The sequence below is a fragment of the Astyanax mexicanus genome, chromosome 25 (genome assembly GCF_023375975.1).
Source record: "Astyanax mexicanus isolate ESR-SI-001 chromosome 25, AstMex3_surface, whole genome shotgun sequence".
In the NCBI taxonomy this organism is placed as follows: Eukaryota; Metazoa; Chordata; class Actinopteri; order Characiformes; family Acestrorhamphidae; genus Astyanax; species Astyanax mexicanus.
The window spans coordinates 317411-338121 of record NC_064432.1 but is presented as its reverse complement, the minus strand read 5'-3'; the positions used below and the strand labels follow the sequence as shown (position 1 = coordinate 338121).

The window sequence follows — 20711 nt, the reverse complement described above, 5'->3', positions numbered from 1 at the left end:
AGGGGTGTCGATTTCAGGCAGATATAAAGCCTGGAAAACATTAGTGACCAAAAACTCATCTCAATCTCAGGGTTCTGCTGAGTGTGAACACTGACCTGAATTACACTAGTGAACAATGTACACTCAACATTTATGCAAGTGTGAAACAACAAAAGAAACATTTAATAACAATATAACTGATGCTGATAACGATGGTGTTTAAGTGGAGAAGGATGGTGTTTAGTGGAAAATCATGGTGTTTAGTGGAGAATGATGGTGTTTAGTGGAGAATCATGGTGTTTGAGTGGAGAATGATGGTGTTTGAGTGGAGAATGATGGTGTTTGAGTGGAGAATGATGGTGTTTGAGTGGAGAATGATGGTGTTTAGTAGAGAATGATGGTGTTTAAGTGGAGAATGATGGTGTTTAGTGGAGAATGATGGTGTTTGAGTGGAGAATGATGGTGTTTAGTAGAGAATTATGGTGTTTAGTGGAGAATGATGGTGTTTGAGTGGAGAATGATGGTGTTTAGTAGAGAATGATGGTGTTTGAGTGGAGAATGATGGTGTTTAGTAGAGAATGATGGTGTTTAGTGGAGAATGATGGTGTTTGAGTGGAGAATGATGGTGTTTAGTGGAGAATGATGGTGTTTGAGTGGAGAATGATGGTGTTTAGTGGAGAATGATGGTGTTTGAGTGGAGAATGATGGTGTTTGAGTGGAGAATGATGGTGTTTAGTGGAGAATGATGGTGTTTGAGTGGAGAATGATGGTGTTTAGTGGAGAATGATGGTGTTTAGTGGAGAATGATGGTGTTTGAGTGGAGAATGATGGTGTTTAGTAGAGAATGATGGTGTTTAGTGGAGAATGATGGTGTTTAAAGTATTTAAGGAAGGTGAGGTTTATGCAGTGAGCTGGAGTTCACTTCTCCACACGGGGGAATAAGTGTCAGAATGTGTTGAGTTTCGGTCCTGAGTGTCTCTGTGTCACTTCCACTGTTCCAGCCTCTCACTCATACTGATCACACTGGCTTTAAGGGACTCTACAGTATTGTCCACTCGTGACCTTCTCCCACACTTTCAGCTTTTTAGGACACTGTAGTGAAACTCTGTGTATCACGTTTACCGTTTCTACAAGACATGAACCAACCATCCACCCAAACTAACAGATCCAGCAAGGAGAGCACTGATCAGAGATCAGCCGAGACCCATGATCACTCTGGAGGAGCTGCAGAGATCCACAGATCAGGTGGATCAGGAGAATCTGTTCACAGGACAACTAGAAGTCCTGCTCTCCACAAATCTGATCTTTATGGAAGAAGAAAAACATTGTTGAAAGAAAGACGTAAGAAGTTCTGTTTGCAGTTTGTAGCTACAAGTCATGTAGAAACACAGTAAACATGTGGAAGAAGATTCTGTTCTCAGATCAGAACAAAGTAACACTGCTCATCACCCTGAACACACCCTCCATCCCCACTGTGAAACATGGTGGAGGCAGCATCATGCTGTGGGGAGAAGCTTTTCTTCAGCAGGGACAGATTTAGGAAGCTGGTCAGAGTTGATGGAGGGAAGATGGATGGAGATAAATAAATACAGAACAATCCTGGAAGAAGAAAAGCTGTTGGAGGCTGTAAAAGACTTGAGATCTTCCAGCAAGACGATGACCCTAAACATACAGCCAGAGCTACAGTGGAGCTATAATGATTTAGATCAGAGAATATTCATGTGTTAGAATGATCCAGTTAAAGTCCTAAAGACCTAAATCTCATTGATCTTCTGTGGAGAGACATGAAAACTGCTGTTCACAGACCAACACTCTCCATCCAACCTGACTGATCTTCAGCTGATTTATAAAGAAGAATGGAGGAAAAATCACCTAAAATTTGAATGAAATATATATAAGTAAGAATTATCTACACTGTAACTGTATGGTATAATAGAGTGATGGATTGAGCTCTGAGAGTCACGGGGTTATAGTGAGAGTGGCTGCAGGTTTCATCAGCTTCTGCAGGAGGTTCGGATGCTGCTGCAGTCTCTCCTCGGCCGGCTGCGCTCGGATACGGTGCGTGCGGTTGCTAGGCTGTTGCTAGGCGACGCAGCATCCCGCTCGGCTGTACGAGAGCCGCTGTGTGACGAGGGGGAACCTCCGATTCTGCATTCAGAGCCCAGAACATCTCAACAAACACCCACTGACTGACAGCAGGAGGACTTTACTCTCTCTCTCTCTCTCTCTCTCTCTCTCTCTCTCTCTCTCTCTCTCTCTCTCTCTATCTATCTGTCTATCTCTCTCTGTCTCTCTCTGTCTCTTTCTCTCTCTCTCTCTCTCTCTCTCTCTCTCTCTCTCTCTATCTATCTGTCTATCTCTCTCTGTCTCTCTCTGTCTCTTTCTCTCTCTCTCTCTCTCTCTCAGTTCAGATCAGTTTGCTTTATTGACATGACAAGATTGCATTTGTATTGTCAAAGCATTTCAGACAAAACAGTCCAAATATAGATTAATTGGTACAACAACACACAAATATACAGGTGTATATATACATATATATATACCTATATGTACACACACACTTATATATACTTACTTATACACATATATAATCTGTTGAAAAAAGGAAATGTAATAAAAAACATTAGAAAGAAAAAAATAATCACACTAAAATATGCATATGATATTATATAAAAAAAATTATTAAAAATGAATGTGTACAATAGTGTACAATAATAATATATACATTTAAAAAAGATAACAATGAAATGAGAGTGTATATGTGTCTGTCTCTGTCGCTCTGTATCTCTATACTTTCTCTTTGTATCACTCTCTATCTTACTCTCTCTCTCTCTCTCTCTCTCTCTCTCTCTCTCTCTCTCTCTCTCTCTCTCTCTTATCACACTCAAATGAGTTTAAAGAAGTTTTATTGTCATGAAATATAATTAGTAATTAGTGATGCCAAAGCATTAATTAATTAACTAATTAATTAATTAATTAATTAACCCTCCCCACATTACTATTTATTCTGTCAATATCAAGTGCAATGATGTTCCTTACCTCTAACAGGTAATGCTTCAATTAGAATAATTCACTCGTTTTGTGAAAAAAAAAACACAAAATAGTTTTAAATGACATTGAAACATAACATTGCATTTATTTTTAGTTTTAGTTTTTGCAGGGTTTGGTTGCAAATATGTGAGATGAACCTTTTTAGTATTATATGTTGATTATATTAATTAAGGCAAGCAGAAGAAGTTTCATACTGAATAAATACTTTTTACTATTTTTCCTAGATCTTCAAACTTTAAAACGGGTCAATTTGACCCGGAACAAAACAGGAGGGATAATTACCAAAAAAAAACACAAACATAAGGTCACTAAGGTCTGATTTTTTTTTATATTAAGGATTCATGTATATATTATTGCGTATATACTGTATAACAGTATGAACGATATGTGAAAATGGAATTTTGGTGGGGTGTAAGATAGTAATGAGCATCGAAAAACAGAGTGTTGTATGCAGGGAGAGTGTGTAGGACGATGTATGACGTCATGTTGTTCCTGAATAAAATATATAAAAGCTTTTTAAAGAAACACTGACGTCACTGATAAGAGTTACTGTGTCCAGAATCCAGCATCATCCAGCACCCGGTCCCTAACAGCAGCTATCAATAATTCATACCGCCCAAAACCACTCACAGCACAGCGTATGTGTGTGTGTGTGTGTGTGTGAGAGAGAGAGAGAGAGAAGCAAAAGAATGCCCTAAATTGAGCTGGCTGCAAAAACCTTTTATCACACTATGTTCAGGAGATCGCTGGCTCGAATCCCGGTCATGCAGCTTGCCATCAGCTGCCGGAGCCCTGAGATTGCACAGTAGTCCTTGCTCTCTCTGGGTGGGTACAGTACAGTAAATGGCACTCTCTCTTTCCCCTCATCACTCCTAGGGTGGTGTGGATCAGCACAAGGCTGCGTCTGTGAGCTGATGTATCAGAACCACCAGAGTCGCTGCGCTTTCCTCCGAGTGTTAGCGCTGCGATGCTACTCTGCAAAAAAGGTTCAAAAAGAGGCGGAGTCTGACTTCACATGTATCGGAGGAGGCGTGTGCTGGTCTTCTTTACCCTCCTGGTGTTGGAGCATCACTAGTGATAGGGGGGATATACAGCTGAGTAGCAACTGAATGGGTGGGACAATCCACCTAGATACATGGGAAAACAATGAAAATAGATTACTGGAACTGATTACTTTACACTGTATTAAAATGTTGTATCTACAGTTTTTCCCATGAAAACATACAGTAATATATTTAAGATATCGTGTATAATGTGTGCAGGTGGTTTTAATGTTGTGGCTGATAATGGTAGAGTAAATGTGTGGTAAAGGTGTGAAGAGAGCAGCACAGGGGATTCAGATCCTGCTATTTATTTATTAGATTACATATTAATTCATCCATTTATTCACGTGGTAAAGTGCTGATGTGTGTGTGATAAATGTGGGTGTTTAAATCGGACACCCTAAAACACACACACACACACACACACACTCACACACACACACACACACACTCAGGGGAGAGGAGTGTCTGTGCTGCAGATTAATATCACGTTTCCCCGGCCGGTGTGATGGATGATCTGTCCCCATAAAAAATGAACTTTATTCCCACCTCAGAGACCATCATTGATTTTAATCTTCCCTATAACACACACACACACACACACACACACACACTATACACACACACACACACACACACACACACTATACACACACACACACACACACACTATACACACACACACACACACACTATACACACACACACACACACACACTATACACACACACTGCAGTTTTAATCATTATATTCATCCTCAATCGTTTATAAGATCAAACAGCTTTAATCCTGCTGTAATGTTCATTTGTGGTGAACAGTAATGGTGTTTCTGGGTCACTTTAAACTGGTTTATGTTTAATTATCCAAAAGATGATCTGAAATCAATAAAATCCTCCATTACTAATTATTCTATCAATATTTAGTTCAGTGGTGTTCCTCACCTGTAACAGGTAATGATTCAATTAGAATAATTCACTCATTAAAGAATGAGAGGGACAGACAGAGAGAGAGATGAGAGTGAGATAGAGAGAACCTGAGAAACAGAGGGAGAGAGAGAGAACGAGAAAGAGACAGAAAAACAGTAAAAATGAATTAAAAGAAGAATTAGATTAGGATTCTTCTTTTATTTTTTGTATTTAAAGCTAGTTTGCTATTTTATACACACACACACACACACACACACACACTCTCTCTCGTTGGGGCTGATGAGGTCGGCCTCAGTTTAAATGTGTCTGAAAGTAAAAATCTTCTTAATCTCTTTCCTCATTCTTCTGTAACCTTGGAGACACTTTGTCCTCAAGTTGATGGCAGCTAATTATAGGATGTCATTCAGTGGTGCTGCTATTCAGTCTCATTACCCTATTGCTCTTGCTCTCTTACACACACACACACACACACACACCAACAGTGTATTTTCACTCCTATCCTCCTCCTGTCTGGTTTAAACAGCAGCAGAGCTTCTGAATATATCTACACTGATGGGCGTGGTGTTCTGGAAATGAGGTGTGTTCAGGTACATTTCTTTTGTGATGCGCCACTGACCGATTAAAACCCTGACAACTGTCAGCCGTGAACCCTTGACTGGTGAGCACTGAACACCTCAAGCACTATTGCGCTGGATGTCTGCATTGTGTCACAGTGAGCAGAGGTTCTGAACTTTTATTTTACTTAACTTTACATTTTATCTGATTATATTTGATTAAGAATAAGGTAAAATCATGCTGCGCTCCCATGTTTTCAGCACCATGCAACACTTTAGGGACTGTAGGAAAAATACCGGACAAAATAAGTAACGAACAATCTATATATACTATCTATAATCTATATAACGGTTTGTTAAGGACATTTTAGACAAAACCTTTATTCTTTCAAAAAATCACATGATAAAACCTTATTTCAGTATCGCTAACAAAGTAATTCTGTGAGTTAAAACTGTGAGGAATGTGCACTTTTTCTTGATTTTAAAATCATGCACTACTTAAATCGAAGTGAACAGGGGTGCTGCCATGTTATCCTCACATAATCGGAGTACGGAAGTCCACACAGGACAAATGTGATGTTATTAGGTAGCCGATAATTAAAGATTATATAATTTTAAAAAGTCTATTTAATTTCAAAGTGAAATGAGTCCTAGTTGTTAATCTACACACATTTATCTCCTGAAAATTGTTAATTTAAATGAGTAAAGTGCTTTTATCTATTTACAGTTTTGTTAGAAATGGCTATTAATAGAGGCCACCACACTACAGTTAATGAATTAATCTATAAATCTGGATAGTGCTTAATCTATAAATTATTTGTAACAGCAAATATAAAGAGAACAGAGGAAAATAAAACGAGTGTAGAGATCAGTTCTGAGAGAGATAGAGAGGCTTTTTCCTCTCTTAAACGTAACGAGCTCTGAAACGTCGGTAAACAAGACATTCAGCCCAATTTACTTCAGAGAGACGGATCAGATTCTGGCGGAAGCTTTAGATCATCTACTACAGCTGAAGATCTCTACACTCCTCTTCACTTTCACTCCTGATGAGCAAAAAACTGCAAATTATATATTTTCACACAATAAAAAACAGCTTTTCTTTCTTCTCCCGTTCTCTACTTTCCTCTATATAACATTTTCTGCTCTGTTCTGGTATTTTTTATAATTGAACATTGAATAAATTCACTGTCATTCCAACAATTTCATCAGAAAATGCTCTAAAATCCACATCCCTGCTGTCCTGCACTCGTCTGAGTTTCATTGTTTCATCCCTTATTCCGTTCATTCATTTTTACACAGGGCTTATCTAAGCAACACACTGTAAACCCAGACAGGTTGAATATATTTTAAAAACATGAGGAAACTGGTTGCCTTTAAAATTAAAGTAATGGTCAGAGAAACCTTAGTTACAAGTTATTGCAACTAAAAGGGAAGTTGATTTAACTTTTTTATTTATTTTTTTTCCACATTATTCACCCAACAATTCTACTCAGTATCTTTAGATTTTAAGTAAATAGAAATGTTAATTTTTTTTCTTACTTGTCTTTCTAATTTAATTTTACTTATTTTGTAGGTCTTTAGGACTTTAACTGGATCATTCTAACACATGAATATTCTCTGATCTAAATCATTATAGCTCCACTGTAGCTCTGGCTGTATGTTTAGGGTCATCGTCTTGCTGGAAGATCTCGAGTCTTTTACAGCCTAACAGCTTTTCTTCTTCCAGGATTGTTCTGTATTTATTTATCTCCATCCATCTTCCCTCCATCAACTCTGACCAGCTTCCTAAATCTGTCCCTGCTGAAGAAAAGCTTCTCCCCACAGCATGATGCTGCCTCCACCATGTTTCACAGTGGGGATGGAGGGTGTGTTCAGGGTGATGAGCAGTGTTACTTTGTTCTGATCTGAGAACAGAATCTTCTTCCACATGTTTACTGTGTTTCTACATGACTTGTAGCTACAAACTGCAAACAGAACTTCTTACGTCTTTCTTTCAACAATGTTTTTCTTCTTCCATAAAGATCAGATTTGAGGAGAGCAGGACTTCTAGTTGTCCTGTGAACAGATTCTCCTGATCCACCTGATCTGTGGATCTCTGCAGCTCCTCCAGAGTGATCATGGGTCTCGGCTGATCTCTGATCAGTGCTCTCCTTGCTGGATCTGTTAGTTTGGGTGGATGGTTGGTTCATGTCTTGGTAGGTTTGTAGAAACAGGTGTAGAATAACTTTTTTAGGTTCAGGTTTTTGGATGATGGATTGATGGAACAGAGCTGCTTGGGATGATTAAAGTTTGGGAGATATTTTTTTATAATTTAACCCTGCTTTAAACTCTTCTACACAACTTTATCTCTGATCTGTCTGCTGAGTTTTTCCTTCTTGGTCTTCATGAAGCTGTTTGTTCACTAATAAACCACTGAGGTCTTCACAGAACAGCTGTATTTATACCGAGACTAAACTACACACAGCTGGATTAACTCTATTAAATCATTAAATTAAGATGTTTAAGGGGATTTATTGCAGTGGATTTTATTTAAGGTTATCTGCTATTATTATCTATATTAATGTAATGAAATGAACTGTATTGTGGATGATTGTTTTGAGGCGTCAGTAATACAGAATAAATTTATCTGAGAGTCTGAGATCAGTAGGTGAAGATGAGCTGCTGTGGTGTCGCGCTGTATCAGGTGAACTTCTCTTCATAAAGAGAGGATTCCTTTATTATTTCTATTTTGACGAAAGCAGGAAACGCTGACCTTTGGAAGCAATTATCTGCTTCAGTGACTCATTAAAGCTTCAGCAGCTCTGATCCGTCATCCATCATCCAGCAGCAGAGTTCAGCTCCGCATCGCCATCGCAGGATTTACTGCAACTGTAATCTCCGTGTTCTCACCTTAAACACACACAGTGTCACGTTCATTACACACTACGACACGTTAATTAATGTATTAACTACAAACAGCGACGCTGCATCACCTTCTCTAATACAGCTCTGAAGCACAGAGTCACAAAATAACTCAACATAGCTTAACATAACTCAACATAACACAACATAATGTTCTCTAATAGAGTTCTGAAGTCGTGTGCCATGTATAAGTTAGCGTCTGGTACTTATTAGTAACTCAGAACATTAGCTGAATGCTCGCTGAGATAACAACATAATACAACATAACTCAATATAACTCAGCATAAAACAACAACTCAATTTAACTAAATTGATCTCAATATAACTCAACATATCTCAACATAGTACAACTCAACATAAGTCGACATAACATAATAATTCAACATCATGGACAGCAAACCTCTCTATACTGTAATAATTAAGCACCCTAATCACAGTTCTCCCCCCGCTAATGTTAGCATGAGCTTTCCCACTGGCATTAAATAAACCATTTAAGAATGTAATATCTACAGCAAATTTAAGACAATTTAACCTTAATTAAATTACCTTAAATAACCTTAATTATGCCGTAGTTACACTGTTATTGCATGATTGTTAATGTGTAATAACACAGTTATTACAGACACTTTTTATAAAGATGAAAGTGAAACGCTGTTGTTTAGTAGTGTGTGAGTGTCAGTTACTCAGTTCACACTGGTGTTAGATATTCTAATTCTATAAACAAATAAATCTGAGATATGAGATGTAGTGTATCAGACGGTAAACCAGCAGCTGCTGTTTTATTATTAGTTTTATTACTAGTGTTATTAATAGTGTTATTAATAGTTTTATTAATAGTTTAGTGAAGTTTAGGTCAGATCTCTCAAAACATGAACTTTAACCATCTCTCACACTTTCACTCTACTTTACACACCAGAGCTGTGATGTCTGAACCCTCAGGCACTCGTCTCACACTCTCTCTCTCTCTATACATATATATATATCTTTAACTCTCTCTCTCTTTCTTTCTAACTATCTCTTTCTCCCTGTCTCTTTTCCTCACTCTCTTTCTCCGTCTCTATAATTTTCCCTTTCTCTCCCTCTATCTCTCCTTCACCCTCTCTATCTCTTTACCTCTATCTCTATATCTCTTGTTCTCTCTCTGTATCCCTGTATTTCTCCCTCTCTTTCTCTCTCTCTCTTTTTTTTCTTTTCCACCCTTTTCTCTTCCCTCACTCTATCTTTTTAACTCTTTTCCTTCCTCTCTTTATACTTTTGAAACCAGTACTTATGATATATTGAGTAACAAGGTAAATATATTGACCTGCTACCTGGAAACCTGCAGTGTATTACAGTCTGTCAGCATGAGAAAGACTTTAGGGATTATATTACTTTATTAAAGAAACAGTGTGAGTGATCACATGTGGCATTTAAGCTAAATTAATGTATTCATATTTAAGATTAGATTTTATATATAAGCTTTAGCTAAAAACATCCTCTCTTACACACACACACACACACACACACACACACACACACACACACACACACACACACACACACACACACACCCTGACCTTTAGAGAAGTGTAATAGTGTAGTTGTTGGTGCTGTAATAAAGAGTAGGGAGGCCTGCAGGCTACAGCCTTACTGATACACTATCACTGAAACCCAGCCGAGCACACACACACACACACACACACACACACAATCTACAGAAAACAGTTTTATGGCCCTATTTCAGCTTTATCTATAGACAAGCTGTGAATCGTGCATCGTGCAGCTTGATTTAGGGCGTGTCAGTGTATCTTTGCTATCGTAACAACGGGAGTGTCTCTTTAGCTCATCATTCTCTTTATGAGTAGATCAGGTGAGCTCTGACTTTGGTGGATTGCTATTGTAACGGTGCATTCTGTTTATTGTTGATGTAAAAGTTGGGTTTGTGCTGCTGTGTGTTCATGTGTGTGTAATAAGTGGGGGTGTACGCTCGGCTCAGCACAGCGCCTGTGTTACAGAGATAGCGATGAACGTCTGACTGTTGGCGTCTGTCTAGGTTGTATTCAGTCTGTGGAGCTCCTGTGTTTTCTGTTACCAAGATAAACAAGATAAAACTCCAGAAATGTACCTGAACACACCTCATTTCCAGAACACCACGCCCATCAGTGTAGATACAGTGTGTGTGTGTGTGTGTGTGTGTGTGTGTGTGAGGAAAGCCCCGACACCCTGCAGGAGAGAATGCAGCCACTACTGCACAGCATGCAGGCAAACAGCAGCGTCCACACTTCTTCATTAAAACACACCCTGAGCGTCTGACTGCACCGACTCATTACTGCACACACTCTTATAACAGAGTGTGTGTGTGTGTGTGTGTGTGTGTGGAGCTATTTTAAGCTGTAGATGTGTGTGTGTGTGTGTGTGTGTGTGTGTGTGTGTGTGTGTGTGTGTGTGTGTGTGTGTGAAGACTGTAGTGCTTTATTAAACACTTCATCAGAAACGACTCTCCGAAGCTCCGCCTTGCTGGTGAGTTAACGTGTGGTTGTGTTAGACTTACTCTTCTCTGATTGGCTATCTTCCAAAAGTGGCGAAGACACATTAAAGGTCTCATAACATCATGTTTGATTTTAAAATGTCTAGTTGTGTTTCTAGTATGAAAAAATACTACATGAGCTGTTTTTTTGGAAATAGAGAAATGGAGAGAGAGAAATAGAGAGAGAGAAATAGATAGAGAGAAATAGATAGAGAGAGAGAGAAAGAAATAGAGAGATAGAGGGAGAGAGGTGAATACATTGATTGTAAAGGTCAGGTTTGTATAGAGCAGTGTGAGCCGTGTTAGACGTCTGTTCTGCAAACACTGACTGTGTTTAATATTTACCTTTTAATATCACAGTATCAGAACACAGTGCTAACACTACAGCTTAACCTATACCTGCAGAGAGAGAGAGAGAGAGAGAGAGAGAGAGAGAGAGAGAGAGATACTAACAGTAGTTCTTTACAGAATTCACAATGTTTCTGTTTCATCAACTGCTGTGGTTTTCCTTGATCTTACTGTTTATCATCTGTTACTCACTACACCAGTGACGACTTTCTTCTTTAGGATGTTCTGAATATGGTCAATATTTGTGCTCTAGTGGTTCTGATTGATTTTCTCTCTTCCTATAGCTTCACATTCGCTGGTTTTTCACCCATAGTCTAAAAATGCACAGTCTACACAGACTTATGCCAGTCTGGAAATCTGACCTTTTATTCTGATCACTTGTCTCACAGTTCGAAATATCTGCACTGTTCCAACTCCAGATTATGCGGCCTGATGGTGTGATGCATGTTTGTATGCAGCTTTTTGATCTGATGTGCGGTTTTCCTAAAAAACTTGGTTAGTGTACACTTTTTTTTCCCATTGAAAATGAATAGGGCACCATAGCATCCACCATGGACACCATAGGAATGCCTTAGCAACCACTTAGCAACCACCACGGAAAGCATAGCAACACCTTTGCAACCGCTTAGCGACACCTTAGCAACCACCACAGACGTCATAGAAAGTGCCTAGCAACCACTTAGCAACACCAGAGCAACCAAGTTAGCGAAAGGTGCGAGCCATTTTAGCTGCGCAACCATTCTGCACTTCTTTCAGGAAGTGAACTTTTTCAGTTATTTTTCAGTTATTGTATTTATTTATTGCATTTCTAAGATTAAGCGGTTTATTAGTTTAAATTTATAGAGGGAAAAAGAGACAGAGAGTAAGAGATGGAGAGTGTTAGAGAGAGAGAGAGTGGTAGAGAGAGAGAGAGAGAGAGAGAGGCTGATGTGATAATCACATGTTTCTAAAAACTGCTGAAGGAATCAGTCCTCCCACCTGTTTACAAACAACAGGAACATAATAAACAGGAAGTTCAGTCTCTCGTCTCAACGCTGAATTAAATCAGCCAGAAGAACACAGTTTAAATCATTAACGTGCACAAGAGTGTGCTACACGATTATCAGGACTCATCAGGACACCTCCACACATGCTGGACACCATCTACTAGTTTATCTATTTTATCCTGATCTCATCAGACCACAGGACATGGTTCCAGAAATCTATGATCTTGTACTGTTCATTTTCAGTAAACAGTTTGCAGGCTTTCTTGTGCATCAGCTTCAGAAGAGGCTTACTTTTAGAATAGAACCATGCAGACAGAGGTAATGCACTGTGTGTTGTTTGCAATCTTCTTATAGCCTAAACAGTGGTCTTTACAGTGGAGAGCAATGCCACAGCAACCACCTAGAAATAACTACACAACACCTTGGCAAGCACCTGGGATACCGTAGCAACCACTTAGCTAAATCATAACAACCACTGTGTAATGACTACACAATTACCATCTGGAATACCACAGCATCAACCCAGCAAAGCCACAGCAACCACCTAGCAATGACTACACAACACCATGGCAAGCACTCAGCTTAAAATTAGCAACCACTTAGTAACCATTTACAACTGTTGTATTTACCATCTGGGATACCACAGCGTCCACCCAGCAACACCACATCAACCACCTAGTAATGTCTACACAACACCAAAGCAAGCACCTGGGATAAAGGGGAAACCACAAAATTTACCTAGCAACACAACAACAACAGCACAGCAACCACCTAGTAATGACTACACGAAACCATGGCAAGTACCTAGTATAACATGGCAACCATTCATCTGCATCATAGCAACCAATTCCAAATGCCATAGTTACCATCTGGGATACCACAGCATCCTCCTAGCAACACCATGGCAACCACTTAGCAATAACTACAAACACCAGGAATAACAAACTGTTCAGTGTTTTCTTTCAGGAAAAGCTTTTGCTGTTTAATTTTCCTACTTCATAATAAAACGAATTAAATCACATTAAACAAATATAGACTAATAAAAACAAACATGTCGCCATATATTATAATCACATCCAGCTCCAGATAAATATAGTGATGGATGTGATCCAACAAAAGCGCTTTATTTTAGTGAAAATAGTGCAGGTCAATAAAGCTGCTCACCAGCTGCAGAGGAATCCAGAGCAAATCAGATCAGAGTGACTCATCCCCCACTCTCAGATAAAAAAGACGACAGAAATAGAGAGAGAGAAAAGAGAGAAAAGGTCAAGGACACGCTTTTGTAGAAAACAGCAGAGGCTGCTGAAAATAAAAGCTACAGAAATAGAATAAAAACTGGATCATTTATTAATAATAATAATAATAATAATAATAATAATAATAATAATAAGAGATTAAAAAGAAACTGATGAATCATGTTCTGATCACTGCTGCCTTTATTATATACAGACCAAAATAGTACAGGTATAAAAGGGGAGGGGCTTCACCACACTCCCTATAAAACTAAACAGGTAAACTTTTAGCCTTGAGCTACTTTAATAAGTTTAGTTAATTCTCGTGTTTTTTTATGTTCAGCTTCTGCTCACTATTAATCAGGGCTGTACGATATAAGTAAAAAAGTGTAAATCGCTGTTATTTATACCATAGTTAGTTCCCACCCTGCGATGTGATTGGCTGAGATTTGTTCTATGAGTACCATTATCAACCGGTAATGCACTGTGATTATAAGGCTTTGGTTTGTTTACTGAGCTCCGTCTGAGTTTCTTCTGTAATAATAATGATTCTATAAATTGAATTTAAGAATTTAAAAGTGAATCTGCTTCTTTCATTTTAGTGTTTTTTAAGTGCAGTGATTAAAGTCTGGACGCTCCTCTGAGGTGAGTTTATATCCCTCTGCTAAGCTTTGATTAATAAAATATCCTTCTGTTGATATTAATCAAACTCTAACTCTCTCTAAACACTGTTTTATTTCAGTTTTACTCAACTTACTTTCTGATGAATTTATTTCAGACCACACAGCATCTGTTTAGTGGATTTTTAAGGATGGAGGACAAAAAGGGGTTTCTAATAAAGTGTCAAATGAGTAGAGGTACGACCAATACCAGTCAAAAGTTTAGACACACCTTAAATTCAGTGTTTTTTCATTATTTTAAAATGTTCTGTATTGTAGAATAATACTAAACTCATCCAAACTATGAAGAAAAACACATGGATTTATTTAATAAACCAGAAGAGGTAGAGTTACAGGTATACAGTGAATAGTGAATATTTGAGTAATGTTCTAATCCAGATTATGAGAAACGAGAACCACTCAACTAAGTAAAGAAAAAATTACTTTAGGAAAAAACTTACTTTAGGATTCAGTTAATCCAAAAACAAGAATTTCAAGAACTTTGAAAGTATCCTCAAGTGCAGTCACAAAAAAAGACTTTGACTGGTACTAAAGTGTTTCTAGTAAATTGGCCAGTGAATGGAGGTGTAAAGTAGTAGATAAGTTCATGGTGCTAAGTCTATATATATATATATATATATATATATATATATATTCCAGTATAGAATTATATCCAGCATAGCCTGGGTCACTTCACCATTAATTTACTATGAAGGAAATAAATTAAATTAAATTAAATTATTGAATGAGAAGAGAGCTTTTATATTTTTATATTATTTAATTTTTCCGTTCCACCTTAAATGTTGCAGCCACTGGCGTCTGTTGCATCATTTAAGGTGGAACGGGGAAGTTTGCTGTCCATGGTGCTGAATTACTACAGCATAGAGCGGTGTGCTGTCCATGGTGCTGAATTACTACAGCATAGAGCGGTGTGCTGTCCATGGTGCTGAATTATTACAGTATAGAGCGGTGTGCTGTCCATGGTGCTGAATTATTACAGCATAGAGCGGTGTGCTGTCCATGGTGCTGAATTCTTACAGTATCGAGTATAGTATTCTCCACATAACGCTATGTGTGGACAATGAAAAAAAGGCACAGCACACCATTACCATTAAACCTCATCCCAACTGTAAAACATGGTGGAGGGGGCATCATGGTTTGGGGCTGCTTTGCTTTGCTGCCTCAGGGTCTGGACGGATTTTGTCGTCATCAAAAATGAATTCCCATGTTTACCAAGTTTACATTTTGCAGGAAAACTTAAGACCATCTGTCTCCAACTGAAGCTCAACAGAGGACGGATGATGCAACAGAACAACGACCCAAAACATAGAAATAAATCAACAACCGAACGACTTCAACAGAAGAAAATAAATAAATCCTCCTTCTGGAGAGTCCTGACCTCCTGAACCCAACTGAGATGCTGCAGCATCATGACCTCAAGAGAGAGATTCACTCCAGATATCCCATAATATTATAGCTGAACTGAAACAGTTTAGTGAAGAGGAATGATCCAGAATTCCTCCTGACCGTTCTGCAGCTCTGATCTGCAGCTACAGGAAACCATTGGTTGAGGTTTTTGCTGCTAAAGGAGGATCAACCAGTTATTAAATACAAAGATTCACTGTAAATATTATCATGTTGTGTTTAATACAATCATGCAAATATATAATGTTTGTTTGTGTGGTTTTAGTTTAAGCAGACTGTGTTTGTCTATTGTTGTGACGTAGATGAAAATCAGAACACATTTAATGAAGAAATTTATGCAGAAATCCAAGTATAATCCCAAACGGTTCATCTGTCAGGTTGTGTTTGTTAAGGAGGAGCATCAGGAGAATTGAATCTGATGTGATTTATATTTATAAACGCTGTATCTCTGATAGAGTCTGATACTCTTGAGTTTAATACTCAGCCCACTCACAGTCTGCAGCAGCAGTGAGAGTGTTTGACCTCCGGCTGCTTGGCAGGGCTTCAGAGTGAGAGTATTGACGAGACATCGACAGGCTGATCCCACTCATAAAGACATGAGAGCAGCGTTCATTCCTCCAGAGGAGACGCAGAAACTCAACCATCTGCAACAAACTCCTCACCAAAAAACACCAAACACCGAACATCACAGCTCTCTGTACTGCTGCCAGGAGATAACCTCTCTACATCAGCAACAAAACTGCTGCTGCCACACCTCAGCACTATACAGACAGTATATAGACAGTATATACAGAGAGTATATATGTGTAGAACGTGTAAGACAAGTCTGTCTTGTGGAGGAAAAAAGGATAATAAAGGCTTTTTACACTACTAACCAAATACCCCTCTCCAGAGTGCATCTCTCAGCCCATACAGTAGCTAGAGTAGCTATTAGCACAACAACACAGCAGAGCTAACAAACACCACTAATCACCCAAACCAGCTACTAGTTACTAGTTACAGTTCAAAATGTTCAAAATGTATTAAATCCATGGTGGTTGCTTTGCTGTTTGTATATGGATGGTAATATGTTGCTATGGTATCCGTTGTGGTTGCAATGTTGTTCCTAAGTGGTTGCTAGGTCATTGCTAAGGTGTTGATATAGTATCCATGGTGGTTGCAATGTTGTTTCTAAGTGGTTGTTAGGTGGTTGCTGTGGTGTTGCTACGGTATCCGTGGTGGTTGCTTTGTTGTTTGTAAGTGGATGCTAAGGTGTTGCTGTGGTATCTATGATGGTTGCTTTGTTGTTTGTAAGTGGTTTCTAAGGTGTTGCTATGGTATCTGTGGTGGTTGTGGTGTTTCTATGTGGTTGCTAAGGTGTTGCTATGGTATGAATGGAGGTTGCTTTGCTGTTTATACATGGCTGCTAAGGTGTTGCTGTGGTATCTATGGTGTTTGTAAGTGGTCGACACAAGTGTGTTTTTTTGCACGGGTAACTATATGACCCTATCTCTAGCATTGTAAGCTTGATAGTTGGGAGAGCTGGCTAAAAGACACCAGATTTATCCTTTAAATTACCTAAAATATAAAACATCAAATATATGAATAATAACATGACATAATAATGAGGTAAATGGAGGAATAATTTGATTTCAGATTGATTTTAAATAAAAAGAACTTTAATAATCGTTTATATTTGTTTATTTCAGTTGTTGAAGGGCTTATATACATTACTGTACAGTAAATCTTTCACTTTAACACTTTAACAGGGTCTGGTAAATCCCACACAGCTCTGGATATTAAATAATATATTTAATAATCTGCAGTTTAAGAGGTTAAATCAACTAAACAAAGCAAACAAAGCATCTATTCTGTCTACTCCTCTTTACATCCACTGTATCAGAAACAAAGCTCAAAGCTCTGATACACTAATTTACACACACTTCATCCATTCCACCCAGAGCAGCTCAATTACCGCCCATCCCAGAGGTCAGAGGTCAGGGGTCAGAGGTCAAGAGCTGTCTGGCCACATACATAACATTACAGAGGCAGGATGTGATTAACAGAGTAATCACAGCGTCCGGAGCCGGAGCACAGTAACAGCTGTGGGGATTCACTTCAGGCTTAAATAAGAGTAAATTGTTTTATTTTATTAGTTTATCCTTCATTCTGGGTGAATGTGAGAGTGTGAGAGGAGAAGAAAGTGAGATTATAAACACCACTGAGTGATAGAATATGTATTTTTTGCACTATAAAGTGCACCAGATTATAAATTGCATTATGCAACACTAGTAAGGAACAGGGGGGTCGACATGTTTCCTTTCTAATTCAGCAGATCTCGCCAATTAAGAAAAGCTAAGCTAAGTAAACAAAACTGTAATTCTTTAAAAAAGTTAAACTTAAACGAGAGCTGGATGCAGCATTAGCATTTGCATCTAACTGCTAGTGCTAGCCACGGTTAATGCTAATGAATGCCACCCGACAGTGCTACAGCCAGGGAGATATTAGCTAGCTATTTGTCCCACGTAGCTTGATTTAACATGGTAAATGCGCAGACTACAGTCTAATAATATTTACCTCTGAACAATGAAAGAGCTAGTGCTTAGCGCTCTTAACAGCTAATGCTAATACTGCTCCAGCAGTGCTAGCCAGGCTTATATACAACTCAAAGACCAGAAAGTTAATCTAAGGTAACTCGGGGGGAGGGGGGGGGGGGGTGACTACACACTGACAGTGAGTGTCTATCAAAAAATGGGGGACACACCCAGTATGCAAATAATAAAATAAGCTGCCAATAGCAACAGATGAATCCTAGTCACAGTATTATACATTGATTTAAGTTGATTCACAAATGTTCACCCAATTTAAAATAGTTGAGTAATGTTTAGAAATATCCAGTTTTACATAAAACTAAAAACTAATTTTAGAGAAAAATCAGGTGCAGGATGTTCTGAGTGTTACAGGTTACAGGTTACAGCGGAGAGCTGGAGCTACGGGACGTTTAATACGAGACGGTTTAGAGCTAAAAGACTCCTGTTAGCAGCGATGTGACCAATCAATCAGCTGTGAAAGAAGCTGCTTATATTAGCTGCCTGATTGTGTTGTGAAAACAGCGATGCTACAAGCTAAATGGCTAAAGAGCCGTGACTCATCCGCACTGTGACAGAGAGCGAGTGAGTCAGGCAGGAAAAGAGAGAGAAGAAAAGAAAAGAGAGATACGGAGAGAAAAGACTGGAGGAGTGAAGAACTGAAAGAAGAGCTCCTTAAATTAGCCTAATGTTCTCATTAGCTGCTCAACAACCAGCCAAAACATTAGGAGGACCTGTCTGATGTGCACACGCTCTTCTGAACTACAGCCAAGCTGGATTTAGGGCGAGTTTTTAATCAGTGTGTCTTCGCTGTCATAACGACGGGAAAAGTACACCTTGCTCGGCTCAAAATGCAACACAAAAGGCATGTACTAATTCTCTTAATTAATGATGGGTGTGGTTAATTTTGAGCATAATGTAACCAAATAAACCAATCAGAGCGTCTCTTTCTCATCATTGAGACTAAATTACACACAGCTGGATTATTAATTCTATTAACTCATTAAATTAAGACTAACAAAGGAAATCTGGTCTATAACCTAAAATCTCAATAAAATATATTTAAGTTTGTGGTTCAAGGGGTATGAATATTTATGCAACCTTCTGTACTATTCACTATAGAGAATCCGGTTTATTCTGTTTACACTGCTAAACTGGTGTGGACGGGAAACGTCGTTAAACGTGGCCGTGTCATTACCATAGGAACCTGTTGCTATGACAACAGCTCCAACACGACACGCATCCATCATCCGTCCCTCATTTGCATATGCGCATGTTTACACATCGTTAAAGGGTAAATAGTGATCAATTAGGACCCACACACACTTACATACACACACACACACTTATAAATACAAATCTTCAGGCAGCAAAACGAGGACAAACACACACACACACACACACATATATATATGCATAAAAACTCATTCCTCAGGCAGTGAAGTGAATTCACACACACACACACACACACACACACCCTACACACACACACATACACACACACACAGGCTGTGCTGCTGTTATTAGGCTGTATGAGTGTTAATTATAATAGAGGGTGGCAGGTGAGCACAGAGACGCCAGCAGTGTGAGAAGCTCATACACTCCTCCATCTCTCTCTCTCCATCTATCCATCTCTCTAAATCTTTCTCTCTCCATCTCTCTCTCCATCTCTCTATCCACCTGTCAATCTGCTCCTATTTAACCTCATATCTACGAGTGTTTATTATGTTTCAGTTTCTCAGTGTGAATGTAAATTATAAAGAAAGCAGTATGAGCCATCCAGCCCCGTTACAACAGGGCAAGCAAACCAATCAGGAGCCTATAGGGGCCCCGAGCTGAAAAACTGTCGGCGACTGAGAAAATGGCCCAGAATCGTGTAGTGTGAACCTGGCATAATGTAGCACAGGTGGGGAGTGACTACACACTGATGGTGAGTGTCAGAAACTGGGGGACTCAAATCTGTCAATGGCAACAGACTGTATAAAACAAGGTCTTTAAACTAAAAACTGTGGAGAGCTGCTGCTGTTTACCATTCCTCCTCAGTAACACTCCTTATAACTTCACTGGGAGTGGGAGGAGCTAAACACGAGTATAAAAGAAGTGCTGGTCCAATGGGCATCATGCTGTAGGTTGGTTAGATGTTCTGCAGAAGACTAAGAGATGTTTTCAGACTGAATTACAAACATTAATATATTCAAATTAGACACAACAGACTGTCCTCCTCACACACACACACACACACACACACACACACACACACACATACACTCTCACACACACACACACACACACATACACTCTCTCACACACACACACACACACAGTGTGATGCTGCCTGTCAGGGGAAGAGGAAGGCTGTAGCACGTTTCCCAACACAAACACTCTCACAGATGGTTTCACTCTTCACTGCAACACAAGCAAACAGGGTGCTGTTTACTGATAGGAAGGTGTGACTGACACACACACACACACACACACACACACACGCACGCGCACGTCTAGCTGAGAATGTTATGTGAGAAACGTTCTACAAC

At 39.0% G+C, this 20711-nt stretch overlaps 1 protein-coding gene across 2 annotated transcripts in view; it reads left to right on the top strand.

The window, feature by feature from the left end:
* The first annotated feature begins 5504 nt into the window (after nt 1-5504).
* apbb2b (amyloid beta (A4) precursor protein-binding, family B, member 2b) overlaps nt 5505-20711 on the top strand; it is a 283469-nt gene continuing 268262 nt past the window's right edge. The window contains exon 1 of one of the 2 annotated variants that reach the window (XM_049472290.1): nt 5505-5576. The gene's annotated coding sequence lies outside the window, so the exon portion shown is untranslated. Of the gene's footprint in view, nt 5587-20711 lie in introns of both variants that reach the window. The other variant, XM_049472293.1, reaches the window with a different exon arrangement.